Source organism: Cebus imitator, unplaced genomic scaffold (assembly GCF_001604975.1).
Source record: "Cebus imitator isolate Cc_AM_T3 unplaced genomic scaffold, Cebus_imitator-1.0 Scaffold771, whole genome shotgun sequence".
Classification (NCBI taxonomy): Eukaryota; Metazoa; Chordata; class Mammalia; order Primates; family Cebidae; genus Cebus; species Cebus imitator.
In genome coordinates this window covers 354,642-363,397 of record NW_016108086.1, presented here as the reverse complement: position 1 = coordinate 363,397, position 8,756 = coordinate 354,642, and the positions used below count along the sequence as shown (strand labels likewise).

The window sequence follows — 8,756 nt, the reverse complement described above, 5'->3', positions numbered from 1 at the left end:
TGAAGAAAGAAAAAATATATTGAATAGAGGTGAAGATTATCCAGTCTAAAGATTAGATATGCACTTTTTGCAGAGTCATGAGTTTCTCTTATGAGGAAAAAAAAACAAACTCAGTAAATAGACATAATAAAATAGGTAGAAGCTTAGCTAAATTTTGACATCCTTAAAAGACGTAATAATTAAGAGAGATGGAGCCACAATTAAGACCAGTCTACACATTATTTAATTGCCTGCCAATCCTAGAAAAATTTTACTTAGTTAACATAGATTTGGTTCAACAGGAGTGTCTTAGAAGCTGCCTATGGTAGGGCTACAAATGAAAGTCTCCTAAGTCCTTAAGCCTCATGAAGAGATGACGGACACCCAGAAGATCTAGCTACGAGCAACATCAAAGAAGGGACACTGATCAGATTCATAAATACAAGCCTGTTTTCTAGGGAGAAGGAAGAAAGGAGGCAATCTTAGTCAATATTCTTTTGACTGCAAGTACAGAAATTCATTTGAGAGAGTTTATGCAAAAAAAGGGTATTTGTTCTACAGAAAGAAGTGTATAGTGTTACTCAAAAAATGATCTAGTGCTGCCCTGGGCAATACATACACTAAAATTGGAATGATACAGAGATTATATGGCCCCTGTGCAAGAATGACACATTCTAAAAATTTATTAATATTCAAAAAGATCTAAAGATCATGATGAAATTTGGTATAGAAATTAAGATAAAGCATTTAGAAAGTTGTGAGTACTTTGAGAAAGCAGTTTTTTGCCTGCTGATTGTTTAATAAAAAGGCACGGTCACTGTGTGATTCCTATGGCGACTGCAACACATTACCACAAACTTCCCAGCATAAAAGGAATTCATTCTGCCACAGTTCTGGATGCCACTCCAGCCATCCTCTTTGAGGGAGGGCCTTGAGCTAGTGAAGGATCTTTGCCAGCATAAGCAGACAACAGGAAATGCTTGGAATTTGCGACCACCATGCCTCCCAAGATGGTCACAAGCTAATGACTCATCGGTGTGGAAGTACGAAAGCCCAATTCCTTTGCCTTCAGTCAGAACAAACAGTGCACTGTAATTTACATTCCAAAATTCCCTGCTGAATCAGACTGGCATCACTGGTGCTTGAAGTGGTATCCTTGCTTCTTATTTTCTCCCTTCCTTCCCTCACTCCCTTGTCAATTTCACCCAGAGCACTTCTTTAATAAATTACTTGCATATGAATCCCTTGCCTGGCATCTTATTTTGAAGAAACTGATCTAACACAAAGCGTATCTTTCAGATGCCTTGTTTAATGTTTCCTTAGATTGGAGAACCCAACCTAAGACAAAGACGGTCGCTTAAACAAAGAGCAATGTGAGCAGCCAGTCTCCCTTGAAGAACTAGAGCCAAATCATCCCGCTCTCTTTTCCAGGCCACCGGAGCCTTATGGTTGCTCTGTTTCTTCCTGCCTGTCTGTTTTCTTTGTGTCTGTGCACACCCATCTCTGCTTTATGGCAGCTAACCACAGGTTTAAATCTAACTCTTCTGTTTCGTGACTTCCTTTCATGTAATAAAGTAACTTTTCACAACCTTTTTAAGAATTTGAAAATAGTTTTATAGAAAAGAAATGTATTTCAATAAACTTTAATAGAAAAGAAAGACCACTCCATAGCTCTAAAGATTACAAAACTCTTTACAGTGATAAGCCAGATTATTTCTAGTCCCATTTGTGTAGAATCAAAGTAAATATGGTTGACTCATTTTATTGACAGAAAGTGTAATGATACTGATAAAAAAAATCAGTAGAATTGAACAGTATACAAATGACTGCCAAGTCCCACCACTTTCAGAAGCTTCCTTCTCCTTTAAGAGAAAAGTTGAATGATTTGGCACATGGCATGGTACTTGGTATTGTACATAGCCACCCAAGTTCAGGCTACAGGGAATATCTGCAAAAAGATGGAGATAACCTTATTATTAAGCCCTGGAGAAGAAAGTGAGAAAAACCCTAGCCGACAAAGAGACATATCCTGAGCCTAGAATGTATTTGCCTTTGAGAATAGAACAAGTTTAAACTGAATGTGACGTTTTAAAAAATCATTAACAAGCACACCATTTATTGAGGAGTACAACTTTAACTTGGCCACTGGGAGTTTTATTGGCTAAAATAATTTAAGATAACATTTTTACTATTATGATTAAATATCATATTATAATTATTCTTTAAAAGGTAACTATTTTTTACTGAATATCTATTACATATCAAGCACTGTATTTAAATCTCTACATGCCATAGCTGATTTACATGTCACATTGATACTGTGATGTGGATATTATTCCTATTTTAAATATTCAGAACGGAAACTTAAAGAATAATAGCTCACTCACAGTTAATCATCTGGAAAGGAAACCTGGATCTTTGTCACCAGAGAGCAAGTCATTTCCACACTGCTATACCATCTTAACCTGTCTTCTGTGTCCGCTCTTTCTCTTGGTGTGTCAATGAAACGATTCTGTCTCTAAGCTAGTGCTCATTCTACTGCGTCAGCTGCCTCAGCTTTGCTGCTTTCCCTCTCAGAGGTCCCTCCCCATCAAGCCGCTGGTGCTAATGAAAGAGACTCATGAAGAGTGAGGGGCACATCACATGTGCACTTTGCCCCATGTCATGCCCTGTCCAGTTTCTCAGAATGTGCACACATGTTCTCTGCAGGAAGTTATGAACCTTTACCCGGGTCCATGTGATAAGTTTCAAACAAGATTAAGCATTCTTGTCTCTAGAATGAATTAAATGCAATTAGGCAACACACAACAAAATATACCAAATGACCTGTCACTCCATTGTAATTATTTTATTTAAAAATAATGCTACCTGGTTATAACTTAAGCCACTGATACAAATTTGAGAATAGTTCTCTATTGTCCTTGGCAAAAATCAGAAATTAAAATGACTTTCTCTCATTGAAGCTTTGAATCAGAGATGATGACTTAAGAATAACCAATAGAAAAACTACCACCTTATGGAAAATCTCAAAAAACATACATTTAAAACTATTAAAATGAATTAAGACATCATGTAGATTTAGTGAAAATAATGCAAAATTTAATTATGCTCCATATCACAAAGGTATTATTTCTACTTTAATTGGTGAATTTGGACCATATACACAAATTCCTAAACACCATGCATCTGTCACCGACTGCATGTATATGATCGTCTTCCCTAATTAAAATCTAATTCAGTTCAGTATGCTCGAGTTCGATGTTTTATTGCAACTCAGGTACTGTGTTAGGTTCTAAGGATATCAGTTCTGAGAGATCCATGGGCCCTGATCACAAGGAGAGCACTTACAATTTTGCTATAACATAACATATTAAGTTCTATTCATTCAATATATATATTTATTGAGCACAATCTTCCAGGACCTGGAATCCAAGATGCAAAAAAAAAAGCTGCTTTAATGGTATACGTGATTTTGTAGAGCAGACAGATATTTATAAAAGAATCATACAAATAATCATTAAAACGAGTAAGGCAGTGAAGGAAAGGAATATGCTGTTATGTGAGTGGGTAACAGAAGCGACCAATCTGTCGTGGAGGGCAGCCAAGCGCTCCCTGAACAAATGATTCAGCTAAGGTTTGATGACAGAGGCAGAGTGAGCTAAATAAAATAAAAAGGGGACTGGTGGATTTCTAGAGTGAGAAACTAGCATATATTCAAGACCGGTGAACAGCTGTTTGAGAAACTGAATACCATCCAGTGTGAATGGAGAGCAAAGTGCATGGAAAGGAAAAGGGTAAGATTAGGCTGCAAATGTAGGCCAGGCCAGGGAGAGAGGAGAATGCTAAATTAAGAATGCTAATCCTCGTCTAAGAGCCAAGAAAGCCCCTGAAGAGATTTTGCTGGGCAGCGGTGACCAGATCGCTCTGGCTGCCGAGGAGAGAGGAGAGAGGGAAGCAGACGCGGGCAGAGAACACCAGGTAGAAAAAGACAGCAGCAGGAAAGGTGGAAGGTTGGCGGCGTTGCCAAGAGCGGTGATGTTGAAGATGGTCGGAAATAAGCACTTTTGTGAAATATTTAGGAGCTAATACCAACAAAAATGTACAAAAGCATACAAAAATTTGGCCAGAATATAGATAAATTCATTCTTCTTAGAGTAAAAAAAAAAAAGACTTCACAGTAGTATTCAATGTGGACTTAAACAACAAATACAAGTTTGTCAGGGCAAAAGTGAGAGAATTATATTTTATGCAGAGAAAACAGCACAACTATATTAGTTTGTTTTCCGTTACTTATAACAAAATACCTGAAACCAGGAAATCTATTTTTTAAAAGTAACTTATTTCGTACAGTTATGGAGGCTGAGAAGTACAAGGTTGAGGGCACCAAAAGTTCGTCATTAAATTTGAAAGCTGGAGAATAACCTCCCATGATCCATATCCAGCATTCTGTGCGTACTGAGACAGGGGATGGGCCCCCAAGTCCTCAGGCAGCCTTGCTTCCATGACTTTCCGTGGCTCGGCTCACACTGCAGCTCTTCCAGGCTAGTGTTGCACGGGAGCAGCTCTGCAGTTCTAAGATCTCAGTGGTGATCCCACTCCCACAGCTCCCCAAGGCAATGCCCTAGTATGGGGTTCTCTGTGGTGGCTCCTGCCCTGCAGCAAGGCTCTGTCTGGGCCCACATGCTGTTTGAGACATTCTCTGAAATCAGGTGGAAGCTGTTGTGCCTCCACAGCTCTTGCATTCCATGGACCTGAAGAACTAACATCATGTGGATGCCTCTGAGGATTACGGTTTGTACCTTTGGAGTGGTGCCTAGTGAAGCCACCTCTGGGGCCGATGGAGCCACAGGACTGCTCAATTAAGGGTGGCCAAGGAGTGCTGTGCTGAAGCAGAGTGAGCACATACCTAAGGGGTCTCTGCTTAGGAGCCTGTGGAGAGCACTCCAGGCCTGAACCCAAAAACCATTCTGCTTTCCTAGGCCCCTTGGCCTGCTATAAATGAAGTGGTTTCAAACATATCTGAAATGCCTTTGAGGTCTTTCTTCCATTGCCGTGTGGAATAGCATCTGACTCCCTTATATCCATACTAATCTCTTTAGCAAATGATCCCTGGGCTACATTTTTGGCCTTTTGATCTGAACACACTTTTGGACTCTTTATGTGGCCTGCTAAATTTTCTAAATCTTGCCACTCTGTTTTTCTTTTAATTCTGAATTGTATCTTTAAATCATTCCTTTTCTCCTGAATGCCAGTGTAAACAGCCAAAAGTAGCCATGCAGCTCCTTCTTCACTTTGCTTAGAAATTTATTCTGCCAGATATGCTAGTGAATGACTCTCAAGTTTGGTCTTCCACAAAGCCTTTAGATATGCTAGTGAATGACTCTCAAGTTTGGTCTTCCACAAAGCCCTCGGGCACGAACCTGGTTCAGCCGAGTTATTTGACAGTTTACAACAAGTATGACTTTTACCCCAATTTCCAATACCTTGTTCCTCAATTTCACCTGAAACCTCATCAGAATGGCCTTTTTTGTTCATAATTCTGTAAGCATTGTGCTCACCACTACTTAACCAATTTCTAAGGAGCTCCAAACATTCCCTGATCTTCTAGGCTCTCCCCGGAATCTAGGCTCCTCCAGATTCTTTCAGCTCTCCCCATTACCCAATTCCAAAGCTGCTTCCCCATTTTCAGCTATCCATTATTGGCAACACCCAACGTATCAGTTCCAATTTTGTTTGAGTTCATTTTCTGTTGCTTATAACAGATTACTTGAAACTGTGTAATTCATTTTTTTTAAAAGGAATTTATTTCTTACAGTTTTGAAGGCTGAAAAGTCCAAGGTCAAGGAGCCACATTTATCTGATGCGAGTCTTCTTGCTGGTGGGGGCTCCATGCATATTCTCAAGACAGTGCAAGGCATCACATGGCAGAGGGCTGAGCACGCTAATGTGCTAACTCAGGCCTCTCTTCCTCTCCTTACAAAGCCATCAGTCCCACTCCCCTGATAACCCATTAATCATTAATCCATGAATGGATTAGTCCATTCATGAGGGCAAAACCCTCATGACCCAGTCACCTCTTAAAGGCTCCACCTCTCAATCCTGCCACATTGGGAATTAAGTTTCAACATGAGCTTTGGAGGCAAATCTTCAAACCATAGCAGTGACCAAGCCAAACCGAAGGAGTCTTAAAAGTGAGGCTCCTTGGGAGTAGAAAATTTGGGGTACAATTTTTATTCTCTGCACTTATCACAATGTTTGGCATATAGTTTCTCTTCACAAACAAATGTGTTCAGAAAATAAGTACATACAGAGTAGCTTAACTACAGAAGGCATACCAGAAATTGTATATAAAGAGAAACAAAAAAAATAGACAAAAATAAAATGAGCTGAAACGACCCTCTTTTGTGAGCAAACAAAGATAGTTTTAAGGTACAAAAATAACTTAGTCTTTGTTTTCAAAAAATAGATAATAGCAAAAAAGAAGAATGTAGACAAGGCATTGGAAACTTGAGGCAGAAAGATATTTAAGAGACAAATGCAATAATTCAGATAAGAGTGAATATGAGCTAAAACAAGGGATCTACAGTGGTAATTCAGAAAAGGAAACAAATTCCCGAATAATTTAGTGGTAGTATTGACAAGACTTGACGACTAAATTATATATGTGTTTATATATATGTGTGTATACATATGAGAGAGGCAAGGGAAGAAGGAAGCCTGAAGATACACAGGCTGAGGCTTTTAGAGAAAGTACTCAAGTGAAGGATAATCCTTTTATTTAACATCGAGAGCACACCAGAAAAAAGCAGACTTGCCAGAATGAATAAAAAGCACAATTTCTGGCTTTGTTAATTTTGTAATGCCAGATATGCACTGTAGATATTCTAGAGATACAGATAAAAATAAAATAAACACACACACACACACACACACACACACACACACACACACTACAGAAATCAGAACCAGAGATACATCTTTGGAAGTCATCTCCAAAGAATTTGAACTCTCAAAGTGGAGGGCACACTTCTAAGTGAGTATACTCAGCAGTGCATTGAGATTCTGCTTCGTCTCAGGAGATACAAGAAGTATCATCCATTTTACTCCATGGTAAGTAATTTCAGGCATTTGCAATGAAAACAGATTAAAAGCTAAACTCAGAGTACAGGTTGAGTATCCCTTATCCAAAATGCTTGGGACTAGAAGTTTTTCAGATTTCAAATTTTTCAGATTTCAGATTATTTGCATATATATAATGAGATATCTTGGGGATGGAACCCAAATCTCAGCATGATTTTTTATGGTTTATATACACATGGACTGAAGGTAAATTTATATAATACTTTTAATAATTTTGTGCATGAAATCAAGTTTTGACAGCATTATGCCTGTGACCCATCACATGAGCTCAGGTGTGGCATTTTCCACTTGTAGCATCAGGTCAGCACTCAAAAAGTTTTAGATTTTGGTGCATTTCAGATTTTGAATTTTCAGATGAAGGATTGTCAACCTGTCACCTGTTCCCTCCATGCTGCAAGAAGTAAGTAAGAGGTTAAGGAAATGGTTCTCGCTATTCATTGTAGATGCAAAAAATCTTCAGAAAGCAAAGAGACAGAGGCAAATTGAAAATGATCACATGGTATGATAACAGAGAAAATTTATAAACAGAAATGGCTAATATAAATTTGTACTTTACTAAGGTTCACTTAATTTCCATCTGATACATCAGATCTTTAGTCAATTTGCTATGCCTACAAATTCATTGTATCAGCTATGTTTGGGATAACTTGGAGTGTCCATCTTCCACATCTGGAATCATAACATCCTGGCAAAAATGGATGGTACTGTAAGACAGCAAAATAATACATAAAGTTAATTGTATTAGAAGCAGGAACTCAAATAGAAAGTGACTAAAGAAAGATTGAACTATACCCCTTCCCGCCACATGTACACATCACAACCCCAATTCCTGGGGAGACAGGGAGAGACTCACAGTACATGGGATGAAGTTTAAAGAAAGAAAATCCCAAAGACAAACTACCTCAACTGTTATCTTAGTTGCACAGTAACAGGTTCTTTTAAAAATCAAATAATGGTGCGTATAAGATCAATTAGAATATAAATTCTACCTGAGTTAAGATAAAACTCAAGACCTCAAAGGAGTTTTGTGCTTGGGGTGAAAAATTTCAGGCTGTGGTTCCAAATATTAATACCCAAAAGATACAAGTTCACTTCCCAATGCTTTTGGTGGTGACTTTTCAGTTTGCAAAGCAACTAAAATAGAAGATAGGAAATGCAATGAAAGGTCATGAAACCAAGCATGGCAGTATATAAAGCAAACAGAAAGCCAAAGTTGAATTTTGGAAAAATTCACATTTAAAGGATGATTTTCCCAGAGTTGCCCCACAACCCTCGACCCCGCAAAGTCTGAGAGGCTGGAAAGGAATCCTGAGAGAGGCGGGCACAACCACCAAAGACTAAGAGTGGGCTGGACGCGGTGGCTCATGCCTGTTTTCCCAGCACTTTGGGAGGCCGAGAGGGGTGGATCACGAGGTCAAGAGATCGAGACCATCCTGGCCAACATAGTGAAGCCCTGTCTCTACTAAAAAATATATATATATAAATTAGCCAGGCGTGGTGGTGCACGCCTGTAGTCCCAGCTGCTCGGGAGGCTGAGGCAGGAGAATTGCTTGAACGTGGGAGGCGGAGGTTGCAGTGAGCCGAGACTGCACCACTGCACTCCAGCCTGGTGCCTGTTGACAGAGCGAGACTCTGTC

General features: G+C 39.2%; 1 pseudogene; it reads left to right on the top strand.

The window, feature by feature from the left end:
• The first annotated feature begins 575 nt into the window (after positions 1 to 575).
• LOC119469692 lies at positions 576 to 673 on the top strand (annotated as a pseudogene).
• The last annotated feature ends 8,083 nt before the right edge of the window (positions 674 to 8,756 follow it).